The sequence below is a fragment of the Bidens hawaiensis genome, unplaced genomic scaffold, assembly GCF_021521415.1.
Source record: "Bidens hawaiensis isolate Kalapana, Puna unplaced genomic scaffold, B.hawaiensis_p1.1 tig00009076_1, whole genome shotgun sequence".
Classification (NCBI taxonomy): domain Eukaryota; kingdom Viridiplantae; phylum Streptophyta; class Magnoliopsida; order Asterales; family Asteraceae; genus Bidens; species Bidens hawaiensis.
In genome coordinates, this window is record NW_027491666.1 from 274,010 (window position 1) to 278,238 (window position 4,229).

Sequence of the window (4,229 nt, forward strand, 5' to 3'; positions counted from 1 at the left end):
ATAAGGGCGGTCGTTTATGGGTACCCAAGCATGGAGGATTCAGGAGCCAGATATTGGATGAAGCACATAAATCGCGCCATTCCATTCATCCGGGCGCGACCAAGATGTACCAACACCTGAAGAAGAATTTCTGGTGGCCCGCGATGAAGTATGAGGTGGCTCAGTACGTGAGTAAGTGTTTGATATGTTTACAAGTTAAGGCTGAACACCAGAAGCCTTTCAGGAAGCTACAACCCCTAGAAATACCTGAGTGGAAGTGGGAGCATCTTACGATGGACTTTGTGACTAAGTTGCCTCGTACTCCTAAGGGTAGTTATGACACAATTTGGGTAATCGTGGATAGATTGACTAAGAGCGCTCATTTCTTTCCAATTAGAGAAACTTTTAATTCTGAGCAGCTGGCCGATGTGTTCATTCGTGAGATCGTTTCTAGGCACGGAGTACCCGTATCTATTGTTTCGGATAGGGATACGCGTTTTACCTCCCGATTTTGGAAGAAATTCCATGAGGAGATGGGTACCAAACTTCTTATTAGTACCGCTTATCACCCGCAGACGGATGGTCAATCCGAGAGGACCATTCAAACTCTGGAAGATATGTTGCGGGCTTGTGTTATCGATTTTGGTGGTAGTTGGGATTGTCACTTACCGTTAGTCGAGTTCTCGTATAATAACAGTTATCACGCTACGATTGGAATGCCACCGTTTGAGATGTTGTATGGGCGTAGGTGTAGGACTCCGGTCTGTTGGGGCTCCATTAGTCAAAAACAGTTGGGTGGTTTGGAAGTGGTTGAGGCAACGACTGAAAAACTCGATAAGATAAAGGCTTTTATGAAGGCCGCTCAGGATCGTCAAAAGTCTTATGCGGACAAAAGGCGGAGACCTATTGAGTACCAGGTTGGTGACCGTGTTATGTTGAAAGTTTCTCCTTGGAAGGGTATTATTCGTTTTCGTAAAAAGGGGAAACTCAGTCCGAGATTCATTGGTCCGTTCCGTATCTTGTCACGAGTTGGTGAGGTAGCGTATAGACTGGATTTACCCGACGAACTCGCGGGGATTCATCCTACTTTCCACGTGTCTCAATTGAGGAAATGTTTAACAGATGAGGAGGCCCATGTGCCTCTTGATGATATCGAGCTTGATAGTAAGTTAAACTATGTTGAAGAGCCTATCGCTATACTTGACCGTCAGGAAAGGCGTTTGACGAATAAAGTAGTTAGGCAGGTTAAGGTGCAGTGGAAGCACCGTAAGGGTTCCGAGGCTACTTGGGAATCCGAAGATGAGATGATGAAACTGTATCCGCAGTTGTTCCTGTTGCATCGTGATTCAGGGACGAATCCCATTGTAAGGGGGTAGACTTGTAACACCCGTTAATTTCCTTCTCGTTATCCCGGTCCGTTAAATTATTTAGCTTTCCTCTCAAATGCCATATTCTTTAAGTAGGAGGGGCCATGGTGTAACTTTTATATTATATCATACAGAAGAGATGATTCAGGTTGAATCATTCAACCACTCTTGCACTCACCATGTTCTCCCAACTACTCTTCTTACCTTTTTCCTCCTTTAGCTGACCAAGACATCAAGAGCAGCTCACCATTATTGAACTACTCATCCACTCATCATGTTCCCCACATGCTTCATTTTTTTTCTTTCTTAAATTGAACGGCCAGCAAAGATGTAGCTCACCCCTGCAATCATCTTGTTTACAGCCAGGGTGTGGGCATAAAGCTTCAATTGAAGGTGAGCTCTATGTTTCCCCAGGTCTATTACACCAGAATCCATCTTTATGTCTCACGTATTGTCATAAACTGCTTGTTTTAGTCTTACTGGGTGGCTGTCCGTTTGAGCAGTTTCGGGACTGAAGTGATTGAGGCCTTTACTCCATAATCTTCCTAGGTATGGCTAGTGTATCATACTTTAAGATTATGTCTTTTGGTGTTCGTTTGACTGGTCAACTAATTGTAATTGAAAACTAGTATTCGGTTGACTAGTTGTGATTTGTGATGTCTAACGCGTTAATAGGAAGAAATCAACAACCAATTCGATTATTATAGCCTTGGTACAAATTGTGGACTGTAAGAAATTGATCTTAAAAGTGATGGGGATGAATTGGTTGTCGGTTAATCAAACGGGTCGGTACAACGTTAATCCACGTTTATTGAATAGTTGGTACTTTGTACTTAAGAGTTACCGACCCATTTGACTCGTGTAGCGTCGTGTGGACTTGTTGACTGTGAATTCATCATATTGGGTCCATATGGGGGTGAGTTGGATGTTAATAGCCTAACCGACTCTTAAACGCGCGTGTTAGTATCACATAGTGCTTCAGGGGGCAAATTGGGAATTCTTTGTTCCCCGGAGTATCTAAGAGTCGTGTGGGTATAAGTAAGGCCCGGGAGCTGTTATGAATGAGATTGATGAGGTCGAGGCCTTAGGTACTCGAACCGTGTTAGAATGTCCCGTAGGATCAACGAGTCCTTTCGGTGTTGTTAGTAATGATTGTTTATAAACCGACAGGCGTTTGAGTTGTGGGGATACTTAGGGATTCTCTAGCTCGTGGTGAATTCGTGCCTTGTGTCAGGTGAGTTCATTATGCCCTTTTTAATTTTTTGTTTTGTTTTGGGCTAGCATGTACACTTAAACGATTTTGCTTGAAGAACCGTTTAAATTATTTTGCATAGGCTTATTTATATAGGATTGGCCTTGAGATGATAATATTGGATGATGTATGGATGTGTATGTATATATATTATTGAATGGCCAATATTTGGCGAATTTTGTAGTCGTTGTCGACTACGGATGCTACGTATTCCTACTTCGTGTTTGCACGCGTTGATGGAATGTTACGTGTTGGGGTTGTACGTTTTCTCGGCCATGAATGTTATTATTGAATGTTATATATAATATATATATACTTTTTTTATATATAGGAAAACATGTATAGAGATGTTTATATATAAGAATGATTACCCATTATTATTGCCGATATGGTTTTTCTGCAGGGGCTACTGTAAGCATACTGTGGCTTATGAGGAATGAAAATCTATTATTATTAAAGATGTTATTTATTTAAACTTGAACTCACTCAGCTTAAGCTGACTTTGTGTACATGTTAGTGTGAGTTTCAGGTTAAGAGGAGGATGCTTACCGCTTGGACGTGCTCGAGACTACTCGGTCGGTTGAAGGCATACTTAGTCGGAAGTTTCATTAAAATTAAACATTCTCTTTTAATGTTTTATTAAATACATTTCAATTTGATTTTAGGAATTTGTTTTAATAATTTTCCGCTGAACCTATACTCTGAATTATTATTTTAATGGAACGAGCTGTTTAAGTTTAAGTATTTTTGTAAATATCGTGTATGAGTACCAACTGTGGGACCACCGGGAGTCGGGCTCTTACATGAAGTGTATGTTTTAATGTTTTAAATTATGTTTGTAAACATTGTACTATGTAACTTAATATTTGTAGGTTCATGTTTTTAAGAGTTTTTTTTCGTATAAATATAAATTTCATTTATAAAGCATGTTGTTGTCTCCAGAAAACATATTAAAAACATTTGTCCTTTTAATTTAAATATGTGTACTTTACAATTTTTATATGTCCACCCGAGTTGTACACGGGTCAATAACTAGTTTTATTATAAAACCACCAAGAAGGAATAAGTCACAAAAATACGTTACATCACTGATAAATAGCATTAAGGAACTTTTTAAATACACGCTACTAAAATTGAAAAATCAATTACAAAACGTTTGCGCGTGAAGGAGACCCATTTGTTCGCACATCATGTGCATTGAAGCATAATTACATAATAAAGAAATCCAGACATGTACCAATTAAGTTAAAACACTCATACGTAGGCTCAAATCTTTGGTCTTTTAAAACACAATAAGCCAAGAAATACACTTATTTGTTTTACATAAATCACTAATTTAAATATTATATAGTTTTTGGTGCAATAGAAGTATATTACAATAGTCAAATTTCAAACACATATTTGATCATATCAAAAATGTATATGTAAAATAGTAGTAATGTAAGAAAATATTTATTAGTTATGTTTTAAATTATGTTTGCAAACATTGTACTATGTAACTTAATATTTGTAAGTTCATATTTATAAGAGTTTTTTTTCGTATAAATATGAATTACATTTATAAATCATGTTGTTGTCTCAAGAAAACATATTAAAAACATGTTGTCCTTTTAAATTAAATGTGTGTATTT

At 38.0% G+C, this 4,229-nt stretch overlaps 1 long non-coding RNA gene across 1 annotated transcript; it reads left to right on the top strand.

Annotated features, from left to right (window-relative positions):
- Nucleotides 1-1,774: 1,774 nt before the first annotated feature.
- On the top strand, nucleotides 1,775-3,388 carry LOC143531084 (uncharacterized). Its single transcript, XR_013134961.1, has 3 exons — nucleotides 1,775-1,895; nucleotides 2,517-2,580; nucleotides 3,116-3,388. It is a non-coding gene; the product is annotated as an uncharacterized LOC143531084 (long non-coding RNA).
- The last annotated feature ends 841 nt before the right edge of the window (nucleotides 3,389-4,229 follow it).